This window comes from Loxodonta africana, chromosome X, assembly GCF_030014295.1.
Source record: "Loxodonta africana isolate mLoxAfr1 chromosome X, mLoxAfr1.hap2, whole genome shotgun sequence".
NCBI classification, from domain to species: Eukaryota; Metazoa; Chordata; class Mammalia; order Proboscidea; family Elephantidae; genus Loxodonta; species Loxodonta africana.
The window spans coordinates 79,973,709-79,989,659 of NC_087369.1; the positions used below are offsets into that span (position 1 = coordinate 79,973,709).

Sequence of the window (15,951 nt, forward strand, 5' to 3'; positions counted from 1 at the left end):
TCCGGCCTGAGAGAAGGAACCACAAAAAACCCAGGCACCAAAAATCCATCCCTAATTGGACTAAAAACACAGAACCAGCTACAGCCAAGCATATATGCTCCAAATCTCGGACTTTCATCCTTACAGGGAACAAGGTGGCGGTTATAATCCAAAGGCAGTTCTGATAAGGATCTGACTGCATTTTTATTTTTAGCGGAATTTCTGGAAAAACAAGTTTCCCAGTGATGGCTCGGAGACAGCAGTCCATATCAAACCACATAAAGAAGCAGACCATGACAACTTCTAAAACACCCCAAACAAAAGAATCAAAATCTTTCCCAAATGAAGATACAATCCTGGAATTATCAGATACAGAATATAAAAACTAATTTACAGAATGCCTCAAGACATCAGGGATGACCTCAGAAATGAAATAAGGCAAACTGCAGAAAAAGCCAAGGAACACACTGATAAAACAGTTGAAGAACTCAAAAAGATTATTCAAGAACATAGTGGAAAAATTAAAAAGTTGCAAGAATCCACAGAGAGACAGCATGCAGAAATCCAAAAGATTAACAATAAAATTACAGAATTAGACAACGCAATAGGAAGTCAGAGGAGCAGACTCGAACAATTAGAATGCAGAGTGGGACATCTGGAGGACCAGGGAATTAACACCAACATAGCTGAAAAAAATCAGATAAAAGAATTAAAAAAAATGAAGAAACCCTAAGAATCATGTGGGACTCTATCAAGCAGGATAACTTGCGTGTGATTGGAGTCCCAGAACAGGGAGGGAGGACAGAAAACACAGAGAAAATAGTTGAAGAACTCCTAACACAAAACTTCCCTGACATCATGAAAGACGAAAGGATATCTATCCAAGATGCTCATCGAACGCCATTTAAGATTGATCCAAAAAGAAAAACACCAAGACATATTATCATCAAACTCGCCAAAACCAAAGATAAAGAGAAAATTTTAAAAGCAGCCAGGGAGAAAAGAAAGGTCTCCTTCAAGGGAGAATCAATAAGAATAAGTTCAGACTACTCAGCAGAAACCATGCAGGCAAGAAGGGAATGGGACGACATATACAGAGCACTGAAGGAGAAAAACTGCCAACCAAGGATCATATATCCAGCAAAACTCTCTCTGAAATATGAAGGAGAAATTAAGATATTTACAGATAAACACAAGTTTAGAGAATTTGCAAAAACCAAACCAAAGCTACAAGAAATACTAAAGGATATTGTTTGGTCAGAAAACCAATAATATCAGATACCAGGACAACACAAGGTCACAAAACAGAACATCCTGATATCAACTCAAATAGGGAAATCACAAAAACAAATTAAGATTAATTAAAAAAATGCTCATAACAGGGAATCACTGAAGTCAAAATGTAAAAGATCACAATAATCAAAAAGAGGGACTAAATACAGGTGGCATAGAACTGCCATATGGAGAGTGATACAAGGCGATATAGAACATTACAAGTTAGGTTTTTACTTAGAAATATAGGGGTAAATATTAAGGTAACCACAAAGAAGTATAACAACTCCATAACTCAAGATAAAAGCCAAGAAAAACGTAACAACTCAACAAACATAAAGTCAAACACTACGAAAATGAGGATCTCACAATTTACTAAGAAAAACGCCTCAGCACAAAAAAAGTATGTGGAAAAATGAATTTGTCAACAACACACATAAAAAGGCATCAAAATGACAACACTACACACTTATTTATCTATAATTACACTGAATGTAAATGGACTAAATGCACCAATAAAGAGACAGAGAGTCTCGGACTGGATAAAGAAACACGATCCGTCTATGTGCTGCCTACAAGAGACACACCTTAGACTTAGAGACACAAACAAACTAAAACTCAAAGGATGGAAAAAATATATCAAGCAAACAACAAGCAAAGAAGAAGAGGAGTAGCAATATTAATTTCTGACAAAATAGACTTTAGACTTAAATCCACCACAAAGGATAAAGAAGGACACTATATAATGATAAAAGGGACAATTGATCAGGAAGACATAACCATATTAAATATTTATGCACCCAATGACAGGGCTGCAAGATACATAAATCAGATTTTAACAGAACTGAAAAGTGAGATAGACACCTACACAATTATAGCAGGAGACTTCAACACACCACTTTTGGAGAAGGACAGGACATCCAGTAAGAAACTCAATAGAGACACGGAAGACCTAATTACAACAATCAACCAACTTGACCTCATTGACTTATACAGAACTCTCCACCCAACTGCTGCAAAATATACTTTTTTTTCTAGTGCACATGGAACATTCTCTAGAATAGACCACACATTACGTCATAAAACAAACCTTTCCAGAATCCAAAACATCGAAATATTACAAAGCATCTTCTCAGACCACAAGGCAATAAAACTAGAAATCAATAACAGAAAAACTAGGGAAAAGAAATCAAACACTTGGAAAATGAACAATACCCTCCTGAAAAAAGACTGGGTTATAGAAGACATCAAGGAGGGAATAAGGAAATTCATAGAATGCAACGAGAATGAAAATACTTCCTATCAAAACCTCTGGGACACAGCAAAAGCAGTGCTCAGAGCCCAATTTATATCGATAAATGCACACATACAAAAAGAAGAAAGAGCCAAAATCAGAGAACTGTCCCTACAACTTGAACAAATAGAAACTGAGCAACAAAAGAATCCATCAGGCACCAGAAGAAACCAAATAATCAAAATTAGAGCTGAACTAAATGAATTAGAGAACAGAAAAACAATTGAAAGAATTAACAAAGCCAAAAGCTGGTTCTTTGAAAAAATTAACAAAATTGATAAACCATTGGCTAGACTGACTAAAGAAATACAGGAAAGGAAACAAATAACCCGAATAAGAAAAGAGAAGGACCACATCACAACAGACCCAAATGAAATGAAAAGAATCATATCAGATTATTACAAAAAATTGTACTCTTAACAAATTTGCAAACCTAGAAGAAATGGATGAATTCCTGGAAAAACACTACCTACCTAAACTAACACATTCAGAAGTAGAACAACTAAATAGACCCATAACAAAAAAAGAGATTGAAACGGTAATCAAAAAACTCCCCCCACAAAAAAGCCCTGGCCCAGACGGCCTCATTGCAGAGTTCTACCAAACTTTCAGAGAAGAGTTAACACCACTACTACTAAAGGTATTTCAAAGCATAGAATATGACGGAATACTACCCAACTCATTCTATGAAGCCACCATCTCCCTGATACCAAAACCAGGTAAAGACATTACAAAAAAAGAAAATTACAGACCTATATCCCTCATGAACATAGATGCAAAAATCCTCAACAAAATTCTAGCCAACAGAATCCAACAACATATCAAAAAAAAATTCACCACAATCAAGTGGGATTTATACCAGGTATGCAAGGCTGGTTTAATATCAGAAAAACCATTAATGTAATCCACCACATAAATAAAACGAAAGACGGAGCCGGGGCCAAGATGGCGGACTAGGTGGACGCTACCGCGGATCCCTCTTGCAACAAAGACTCGGAAAAACAAGGGAATCGATCACATACATAACAATCTACGAACTCTGAACAACAAGCACAGACTTAGAGACGGAAAACGAACAAATACGGGCAGACAGCGACTGTTTTCAGAACTAGGAGCCAGCGCACCAGGCAGGTGACCTTCGGAGCTCGATCTGGGGCAGAGCCCAGGGGGGCAGACGGCACAGAAAGGGGGCCCACCCCTTCCCCCCCGAACCCATCCCGGGAGGAAGTCTAGCAGGATGGCGCGGGCGGCGTAGTGGCCCAGCCGGAGGGAGAAGCACCCGGGAGGCAGTGACTGATCTGGGAGGGGGGAGAACAGCGTCCCAGCTGGGGTGCCGTCCCGCCGGGCGTTAGGCGAGAAGCCGACGGGGTGCGAGCGGGGGGGGGGTCAACTATATTTCCCTAAAGTGACCCCAGGGCGGGGCCCACACGTTCGTGCGGGAGGACGCACACCCAGTCCGCGCATGCGGCGTGGCACACCAGAGGGAGAAATCCCCGGAAGTGTCTGGTCTCAGAGCAGGGAAAGCAGCATCCCAGACGGGGAGCCATTCCGCTGGGATCTGGGCGCGCGCGCGCGCGGGCAGGGCATGAGCGCGGGGTCCATTTTTATCACCCTGAATTGACCCAGGGGGCGGGACCACCTGGTCGTGCGAGTGACGCCCTCCCAGTTTGCGCGAGAGGTGTGGCACACCGGAAGGAGAAGTCCCCGGGAGGAAGTGATTGGTCCCGAAGCGCAGAAAGTAGCGTCCCAGACGGGGTGCCGTCCTGCCGGGACTTGGGCGCGCGCACGAGCGGAGCGTGAGCTCGGAGTCCATTTTTATTGCCCTGAATTGACCCAGGGGGCAGGCCCACCTGGCCGTGCAGGTGACGCCAACCCAGTTCGCGCGAGAGGTGTGGCGCTCCGGAAGGAGAAGTCCCCGGGAGGAAGTGACTGGTTCCGGAACGGGGAAAGCAGCGTCTCAACCCGGAAGTCATCCCGCTGGGATTTGGGCGCGCGCACGGGTGAGGCGTGAGCGCGGGGTCCATTTTTATTACCCTGAATTGACCCAGGGGGCGGGCCCACCTGGCTGTGCAGGTGACGCCAACCCAGTTCGCGCGAGAGGTGTGGCGCTCCCGAAGGAGAAGTCCCCGGGAGGAAGTGACTGGTTCCAGAACGGGGAAAGCAGCGTCTCAACCCGGAAGTCATCCCGCTGGGATTTGGGCGCGCGCACAGGCGGGGCGTGACCGCGGGACCCAATTATAATCGCCTGAATAGACCCTGGGGGCGGGCCCACCCGTTCGTGCGGGAAACGCCCACCCAGTGCCCACGAGCGGTGCCGCGCACCGGAGGAAGTCCCCAGGAGGAAGTGACTGGTTTCCGAGCAAGGAAAGCAGTGTCCTAGCCAGGGACCCGTCCAGCCCGGATTTTGGCAAACGGGGGTGGAGCGTGAACGTGGTGTTCAGCTCTATATTCTGTGGTGCTACACTCCTAGCTCTCAGATCCCTCCCCCACCCTCCCCAGGTGACCCCATTAACATCCAAATACCCGGAGCCAGAGAGAGAATTCAGATAGGGATCTGACTGCATTTTTTTTTAGCTGACTACTTGGAAAATCTAGTTTCCCAGTGATGGCTCGGAGACAGCAGTCCATATCAAACCACATAAAGAAACAGACCATGACAGCTTCTCCAACCCCCCAAACAAAAGAATCAAAATCTTTCCCAAATGAAGATACAATCTTGGAATTATCAGATACAGAATATAAAAAACTAATTTACAGAATGCTTAAAGATATCACAAATGAAATTAGGATAAATGCATAAAAAGCCAAGGAACACACTGATAAAACTGTTGAAGAACTCAAAAAGATTATTCAAGAACATAGTGGAAAAATTAACAAGTTGCAAGAATCCATAGAGAGACAGCATGTAGAAATCCAAAAGATTAACAATAAAATTACAGAATTTGACAACGCAATAGAAAGTCAGAGGAGCAGACTCGAGCAACTAGAATGTAGACTGGGACTTCTGGAGGACCAGGGAAACAACACCAACATAGCTGAAAAAAAATCAGATAAAAGAATTAAAAAAAATGAAGAAACCCTAAGAATCATGTGGGACTCTATCAAGAAGGATAACTTGCGAGTGATTGGAGTCCCAGAACAGGGAGGGGGGACAGAAAACACAGAGAAAATAGTTGAAGAACTCCTGACACAAAACTTCCCTGACATCATGAAAGAAGAAAGGATATCTATCCAAGATGCTCATCGAACCCCATTTAAGATTGATCCAAAAAGAAAAACACCAAGACATATCATCGTCAAACTTGCCAAAACCAAAGACAAACAGAAAATTCTAAAAGCAGCCAGGGAGAAAAGAAAGGTTTCCTTCAAGGGAGAATCAATAAGAATAAGTTCAGACTACTCAGCAGAAACCATGCAGGCAAGAAGGGAATGGGACGACATATACAGAGCACTGAACGAGAAAAACTGCCAACCAAGGATCATATATCCAGCAAAACTCTCTCTGAAATATGAAGGAGAAATTAAGATATTTACAGATAAACACAAGTTTAGAGAATTTGCAAAAACTAAACCAAGACTGCAAGAAATGCTAAAGGAGATTGTTTGGCCGGATGACCAATAATATCAGGTACCAGCACAATACAAGGTCACAAAACAGAACGTCCTGATATCAAGGCAACTCAAACAGGGAAAGCACAAAAACAAACAAATGAAGACTAATTCTAAAAAATAAATAAATAAACAAAATAATACACACAACAGGAAATCATGGAAATCAATAGATAAACGATCAAAATAATCAAAAAGAGGGACTAAATATAGGAGGCATTGAACTGCCAGATGGAGAGTGATACAAGGCGAAATAGAAGGATACAAGTTAGGTTTTTACTTAGAAAAATAGGGGTAAATAAAAAGGTAACCACAAAAAGGAATATCAATTCCATAACTCAAGAAAAAAGCCAAGAAAAACGTAACGACTCAATAAATACAAAGTTAAACATTATGAAAATGAGGATCTCACAAGCTACTAAGAAAAACGTCTCAGCACAAAAAAGTATGTGGAAAAATGAAATGGCAAACAACACACATGAAAAGGCATCAAAATGACAGCACTAAAAACTTACTTATCTATAATTACGCTGAATGTAAATGGACTAAATGCACCAATAAAGAGACAGAGAATCACGGACTGGATAAAAAAACACGATCCATCTATATGCTGCCTACAAGAGACACACCTTAGACTTAGAGACACAAACAAACTAAAACTCAAAGGATGGAAAAAAATATATCAAGCAAACAATAAGCAAAAAAGAAGAGGAGTAGCAATATTAATTTCTGACAAAATAGACTTTAGACTTAAATCCGCCACAAAGGATAAAGAAGGACACTATATAATGATAAAAGGGACAATTGATCAGGAAGACATAACCATATTAAATATTTACGAACCTCATGACAGGGCTGCAAGATACATAAATCAAATTTTAACAGAATTGAAAAGTGAGATAGACACCTCCACATATATAGTAGGAGACTTCAACACACCACTTTCGGAGAAGGACAGGACATCCAGTAAGAAGCTCAATAGAGACACGGAAGACCTACTTACAACAATCAACCAACTTGACCTCATTGACTTATACAGAACTCTCCACCCAACTGCTGCAAAATATACTTTTTTTTCTAGCGCACATGGAACATTCTCTAGAATAGACCACATATTAGGGCATAAAACAAATCTTTCCAGAATCCAAAACATCGAAATATTACAAAGCATCTTCTCAGACCACAAGGCAATGAAGCTAGAACTCAATAACAGAAAAACTAGGGAAAAGAAATCAAATACTTGGAAAATGAACAATACCCTCCTGAAAAAAGACTGGGTTATAGAAGACATCAAGGAGGGAATAAGGAAATTCTTAGAAAGCAACGAGAATGAAAATACTTCCTATCAAAACCTCTGGGACACAGCAAAAGCAGTGCTCAGAGGCCAATTTATATCGATAAATGCACACATACAAAAAGAAGAAAGAGCCAAAATCAGAGAACTGTCCCTACAACTTGAACAAATAGAAAGTGAGCAACAAAAGAATCCATCAGGCACCCGAAGAAAACAAATAATAAAAATTAGAGCTGAACTAAATGAATTAGAGAACAGAAAAACAATTGAAAGAATTAACAAAGCCAAAAGCTGGTTCTTTGAAAAAATTAACAAAATTGATAAACCATTGGCTAGACTGACTAAAGAAATACAGGAAAGGAAACTAATAACCCGAATAAGAAACGAGAAGGACCACATCACAACAGAACCAAATGAAATCAAAAGAATCATATCAGATTACTACATAAAATTGTACTCTAACAAATTTGAAAACCTAGAAGAAATGGATAAATTCTTAGAACAATACTACTTACCTAAACTAACACATTCAGAAGTAGAACAACTAAATAGACCCATAACAAAAAAAGAGATTGAAACGGTAATCAAAAAACTCCCAACAAAAAAAGTCCTGGCCCAGATGGCTTCACTGCAGAGTTCTACCAAACCTTCAGAGAAGACTTAACACCATTACTATTGAAGGTATTTCAAAGCATAGAAAAAGACGGAATACTACCCAACTCATTCTATGAAGCTACCATCTCCCTGATACCAAAACCAGGTAAAGACATTACAAAAAAAGAAAATTTTAGACCTATATCCCTCATGAACATAGATGCAAAAATCCTTAACAAAATTCTAGCCAATAGAATCCAACAACACATCAAAAAAATAATACACCCTGATCAAGTGGGATTTATACCAGGTATGCAAGGCTGGTTTAATATCAGAAAAACCATTAATGTAATCCATCACATAAATAAAACAAAAGATAAAAACCACATGATCTTATCAATAGATGCAGAAAAGGCATTTGACAAAGTTCAACACCCATTCATGATAAAAACTCTAACCAAAATAGGAATTGAAGGAAAATTCCTGAACATAATAAAGGGCATCTATGCAAAGCCAACGGCCAATATCACTCTAAATGGAGAGAACCTGAAAGCATTTCCCTTGAGAACGGGAACCAGACAAGGATGCCCTTTATCACCGCTCTTATTCAACATCGTACTTGAAGTCCTAGCCAGGGCAATAAGGCTAGACAAAGAAATAAAGGGTATCCAGATTGGTAAGGAGGAAGTAAAGCTATCACTATTTGCAGATGACATGATCGTATACATGGAAAACCCTAAGAAATGCTCCAGAAAACTACTGAAACTAATAGAAGAGTTTGGAAGAGTCTCAGGATATAAAATAAACATACAAAAATCCCTTGGATTCCTCTACATCAACAAAAAGAACACCGAAGAGGAAATAACCAAATCAATACCATTCACAGTAGCCCCCAAGAAGATAAAATACTTAGGAATAAATCTTACCAAGGATGTAAAAGACCTATACAAAGAAAACCATAAAACTCTGCTACAAGAAATTCAAAAGGACACACTTAAATGGAAAAACATACCCTGCTCATGGATAGGAAGACTTAACATAGTAAAAATGTCTATTCTACCAAAAGCCATTTATACATACAACGCACTTCCAATCCAAATACCAATGTCATACTTTAAGGGAATAGAGAAACAAATCACTAATTTCATATGGAAAGGAAAGAACCCCCGGATAAGCAAAACATTACTGAAAAAGAAGAAGAAAGTGGGAGGCCTCACCCTACCTGATTTCAGAACCTATTATATAGCTACAGTAGTCAAAACAGCCTGGTACTGGTACAACAACAGGCACATAGACCAATGGAACAGAATTGAGAACCCAGATATAAATCCATCCATTTATGAGCAGCTGATATTTGACAAAGGACCAGTGTCAGTCAATTGGGGAAATAATAGTCTTTTTAACAAATGGTGCTGGCATACCTGGATATCCATTTGCAAAAGAATGAAACAGGACCCATACCTCACACCATGCACAAAAACTAACTCCAAGTGGATCAAAGACCTAAACATAAAGACTAAAACGATAAAAATCATGGAAGAAAAAATAGGATCTACCCTAGGAGCCCTAATACAGGGCATAAACAGAATACAAAACATTACCAAAAATGATGAAGAGAAACCAGATAACTGGGAGCTCCTAAAAATCAAACACCTATGCTCATCTAAAGACTTCACCAAAAGAGTAAAAAGACCACCTACAGACTGGGAAAGAATATTCAGCTATGACATCTCAGACCAGCGCCTGATCTCTAAAATCTACATGATTCTGTCAAAACTCAACCACAAAAAGACAAACAACCCAATCAAGAAGTGGGCAAAGGATATGAACACACATTTCACTAAGGAAGATATTCAGGCAGCCAACAGATACATGAGAAAATGCTCTCGATCATTAGCCATTAGAGAAATGCAAATTAAAACTACGATGAGATTCCATCTGACACCAACTAGACTGGCATTAATTCAAAAAACACAAAATAATAAATGTTGGAGAGGCTGCGGAGAGACTGGAACTCTCATACACTGCTGGTGGGATTGTAAAATGGTACAACCACTTTGGAAATCCATCTGGCGTTATCTTAAACAGTTAGAAGTAGAACTACCATACAACCCAGAAATCCCACTCCTCGGAATATACCCTAAAGATACAAGAGCCTTCACACAAACAGATATATGCACACCCATGTTTATTGCAGCCCTGTTTACAATAGCAAAAAGCTGGAAGCAACCAAGATGTCCATCAACGGACGAATGGGTAAATAAATTGTGGTATATTCACACAATGGAATACTACGCATCGATAAAGAACAGTGACGAATCTCTGAAACATTTCATAACATGGAGGAATCTGGAAGGCATTATGCTGAGCGAAATGAGTCAGTTGCAAAAGGACAAATATTGTATAAGATCACTATTATAAGATCTTGAGAAATAGAAAAAATGGAAAAGAACACATACTTTTGTGGTTACAAAGGGGGGAGGGAGGGAGGGAGGGAGAGGGCTTTTTATTGATCAATCTGTAGATGGGAACTGCTTTGGGTGAAGGGAAAGACAACACTCAAAACAAGGAAGGTCAGCCTAATTGGACTGGATTAAAAGTAAAGAGGTTTCCGAGATAAAATGAAAGCTTCAAAGGTCAGCGAAGCAGGGGCTGGGGTCTGGGGAACTTGGTTTGAGGGGACTTCTAAGTCAATGGGCAAAACAATTCTATTATGAAAACACTCTGCATCCCACTTTGAATTGTGGCACCTGGGGTCATAAATGCCAACAAGCAGCCATCTAAAATACATTAATTGGTCTCAACCCACCGGGAGCAAAGGCAAAGGAAGAACACCAAGGTCACACGACAACTAAGAGCCCAAGAGACAGAAAGGGCCACTTGAACCAGAGACCTACATTATCCTGAGACCAGAAGAACTAGTTGGTGCCCGGCCACAATCGATGTCTGCCCTGTCAGGGAACACAACAGACAACTCCTGAGGGAGCAGGAGACCAATGGGATGCAGACCCCAAATTCTCATTAAAAGACCACACCTAATGGTACGATTGCGACTAGAGGAATCCCAGAGACAATGCTCCCCAGAACTTCTGATGGCACAGGACAGGAACCATCCCCGAAGACAAATCATCAGGCATGAAAAGGACTGGTCAGTGGGGGGGAGAGAGATACTGATGAAGAGTGAGCTAATTAAATCAGGTGGACACTGGAGAGTGTGTTGGCAACTCTTGACTGGAGGGGGGATGGGAAGATAGAGAGAGAGGGAAGATGGTAAAATTGGCACGAAATGAGAGACTGTACGGGCTGACTCAATAGGGGGAGAGCAAGTGGGAGAAGGGAGTAAGATGTATGTAAACCTACATGTGACAGACTGATTGGAATGGTAAATGTTCACTTGAAGCTTAATAAAAATTAAAAAAAAAAAATAAAACGAAAGACAAAAACCACATGATCTTATCAATTGATGCAGAAAAGGCATTTGACAAAGTCCAACACCCTTTTATGATAAAAACTCTCACCAAAATAGGAATTGAAGGAAAATTCCTCAACATAATAAAGGGCATCTATGCAAAGCCAACAGCCAACATCATTCTAAATGGAGAGAACCTGAAAGCATTTCCCTTGAGAACGGGAATCAGACAAGGATGCCCTTTATCACCGCTCTTATTCAACATTGTGCTAGAAGTCCTCGCCAGGGCAATTAGGCTAGACAAAGAAATAAAGGGCATCCAGATTGGCAAGGAGGAAGTAAACTTATCTCTATTTGCAGATGACATGATCTTATACACAGAAAACCCTAAGGAATCCTCCAGAAAACTACTGAAACTAATAGAAGAGTTTGGCAGAGTCTCAGGTTATAAGATAAACATACAAAAATCACTTGGATTCCTCTACATCAACAAAAAGAACATCGAAGAGGAAATCACCAAATCAATACCATTCACAGTAGCCCCCAAGAAGATAAAATACTTAGGAATAAATCTTACCAAGGATGTAAAAGACCTATACAAAGAAAACTACAAAGCTCTACTACAAGAAATTAAAAAGGACCTACTTAAGTGCAAAAACATACCTTGCTCGTGGATAGGAAGACTTAACATAGTAAAAATGTCTATTCTACCAAAAGCCATCTATACATACAATGCACTTCCGATCCAAATTCCAATGTCATTTTTTAAGGTGATAGAGAAACAAATCACCAACTTCATATGGAAGGGAAAGAAGCCTCAGATAAGCAAAGCATTACTGAAAAAGAAGAAGAAAGTGGGAGGCCTCACTCTACCTGATTTCAGAACCTATTATACAGCCACAGTAGTCAAAACAGCCTGGTACTGGTACAACAACAGGCACATAGACCAGTGGAACAGAATTGAGATCCCAGGTATAAATCCAACCACATATGAGCAGCTGATATTTGACAAAGGACCAGTGTCAGTTCATTGGGGAAAAGATAGTGTTTTTAATAAATGGTGCTGGCATAACTGGATATCCATTTGCAAAAAAATTAAACAGGACCCATACCTCACACCATGCACAAAAACTAACTCCAAGTGGATCAAGACCTAAACATAAAGACTAAAACAATAAAGATCATGGAAGAAAAAATAGGGACAATCTTAGGAGCCCTAATACAAGGCATAAACAGAATACAAAACATTACCAAAAATGACAAAGAGAAACCAGATAACTGGGAGCTCCTAAAAATCAAACACCTATGCTCATCTAAAGACTTCACCAAAAGAGTAAAAAGACCACCTACAGACTGGGAAAGAATTTTCAGCTATGACATCTCAGACCAGCGCCTGATCTCTAAAATCTACATGATTCTGTCAAAACTCAACCACAAAAAGACAAACAACCCAATCAAGAAGTGGGCAAAGGATATGAACACACATTTCACTAAGGAAGATATTCAGGCAGCCAACAGATACATGAGAAAATGCTCTCGATCATTAGCCATTAGAGAAATGCAAATTAAAACTACGATGAGATTCCATCTCACTCCAACAAGGCTGGCATTAATCCAAAAAACACAAAATAATAAATGTTGGAGAGGCTGTGGAGAGATTGGAACTCTTATACACTGCTGGTGGGAATGTAAAATGGTACAACCACTTTGGAAATCTATCTGGCGTTATCTTAAACAGTTAGAAATAGAACTACCATACAACCCAGAAATCCCACTCCTCGGAATATACCCTAGAGAAACAAGAGCCTTCACACAAACAGATATATGCACACTCATGTTTATTGCAGCTCTGTTTACAATAGCAAAAACTGGAAGCAACCAAGGTGTCCATCAACGGATGAATGGGTAAATAAATTGTGGTATATTCACACAATGGAATACTACGCATTGATAAAGAACAGTGATGAATCTGTGAAACATTTCATAACATGGAGGAACCTGGAAGGCATTATGCTGAGCGAAATCAGTCAGAGGCAAAAGGACAAATATTGTATAAGACCACTATTATAAGATCTTGAGAAATAGTATAAACTGAGAAGAACACATACTTTTGTGGTTGGGGGGGAGGGAGGGAGGGAGGGAGGGAGAGGGTTTTTCAGTGATTAATTAGTAGATAAGAACTGCTTTAGGTGAAGGGAATGACAACACTCAGTACATGGAAGGTCAGCCCAATTGGACTGGACCAAAAGCAGAGAAGTTTCCGGGATAAAATGAATGCTTCAAAGGTCAGCGGAGCAAGGGCGGGGGTTTGGGAACCATGCTCTAAGGGGACTTCTAAGTCAATTGGCAAAATAATTCTGTTATGAAAACATTCTGCATTCCACTTTGAAATGTGGTGTCTGGGGTCTTAAATGCTAACAAGCGGCCATCTAAGATGCATCAATTGGTCTCAACCCACCTGGATCAAAGGAGAATGAAGAACACCAAGGTCACACGACAACTAAGAGCCCAAGAGACAGAAAGGGCCACATGAACCAGAGACCTACATTATCCTGAGACCAGAAGAACTAGTTGGTGCCCGGCCACAACTGATGACTGCCCTCACAGGAAGCACAATAGAGAACCCCTGAGGGAGCAGGAGATCAGTGGGATGCAGACCCCAAATTCTCATAGAAAGACCATACTTAATGGTCTGACTGTGACTAGAGGAATCCCGGCGGGCATGGTCCCCAAACCTACTGTTGGCACAGGACAGGAACCATTCCCGAAGACAACTCATCAGACATGAAAGGGACTGGACAGTGGGTAGGAGAGAGATGCCGAAGAAGAGTGAGCTAATTATATCAGGTGGACACTTGAGACTGTGTTGGCATCTCCTGTCTGGAGGGGGGATGGGAGGATAGAGAGAGTTGGAAGCTGGCAAAATTGTCACGAAAGGAGAGACTGGAAGGGCTGACTCATTAGGGGGAAAGCAAGTGGGAGTAAGGAGTAAGATGTATATAAACTTATATGTGACAGACTGACTTGATTTGTAAACGTTCACTTGAAGCTCAATAAAAGTTAATAAAAAAAAAGAAGATGGAAGGAATACACAGAGTCATTATACCAAAAAAACAGTTCGACGTTCAACCATTTCAAGAGGTAGCATATGATCAGGAATTGATGGTACTAAAGGAAGAAGTCCAAGCTGCACTGAAGGCATTGGCAAAAAACAAGGCTCCAGGAATTGACAGAATATCAATTGAGATGTTCCAACAAATGGATGCAGCGCTGGAAGCACTCACTCATCTGTGTCAAGAAATTTGGAAGACAGCTACCTGGCCAACCAACTGGAAGAGATCCATATTTATGCCTACTCCCAAGAAAGGTGATCCAACCGAATGCAAAAACTATCGAACAATATCATTAATATCACGTGCAAGCAAAATTTTGCTGAAGATCATTCAAAGCGGCTACAGCAGTATTATCGACAGGGAACTGCCAGAAATTCAGGCCAGATACAGAAGAGGACATGGACCCGGGTATATCATTGCTGATGTCAGATGGATCCTGGCTGAAAGCAGGGAATACCAGAAGATGTTTACCTATGTTTGACTATGCAAAGGCATTTGACTCTGTGGATCACAACAAATTATGGATTACATTGAGAAGAATGAGAATTCAGAAGACTTAATTGTGCTCATGAGGGACCTGTACATAGACCAGGAGCAGTCGTTTGAACAGAACAAGGGGATACTGCATGGTTTAAAGTCAGGAAAGTTGTGCTTCAGGGTTGTTTCCTTTCGCCATCCTTATTCCATCTGTATGCAGGCAAATAATCCGAGAAGTTGGAATATATGGAGAAGAATGCAGCATTAGGATTGGAGGAAGACTCATTAACAACCTGAGTTATGCAGATAACACAACCTTGCTTGCTGAAAGTGAAGAGGAGATAAAATACTTACTCATGAAGATCAAAGACCACAGCCTTCAGTATGGATTTCACCTCAATATAAAGAAAATCAAAACTCTCACAACACCATAATTCAAAGGCATCAATTCTTCTTTGGTCCAGGTCCAGCTTTCACACACAAATGAGGCGAATGAAAACACCATGGCTTGGGTTAGGTGCGCCTTAGTCCTTAAAGCGACATCTTTACCTTTTAATACTTTAAAGAAGTCTTTTGCAACAGATTTGCTCAATGCAATATGTCGTTTGATTTCTTGACTGCTGCTTTCATGGGTGTTGTTTGTGGATCCAAGCAAAATGAAATCCTTAACAACTTCAGTCTTTTCTCTGTTTATCATGATGTTGCTTATTCGTCCAGTTGTGAGAGTTTTGGTTTTCTTTATGTTAAGGTGTAATCCATACTGAAGGCTGTGGTCTTTGATTTTCACCGGTAAGTGCTTCAAGTCCTCTTCACTTTCAGCAAGCAAGGTTGTGTGATGTGCATATTGCAAGTTGTTAATGAGTCTTCCTCCACGCTTGATGCTGTATTCTTCTCCATATATTCTAGCTTC

The 15,951-nt window shown here is 40.5% G+C and overlaps 1 protein-coding gene across 1 annotated transcript in view; it reads right to left on the reverse strand.

The window, feature by feature from the left end:
- TEX11 (testis expressed 11) overlaps positions 1-15,951 on the reverse strand; it is a 472,254-nt gene that overhangs the window by 218,191 nt on the left and 238,112 nt on the right.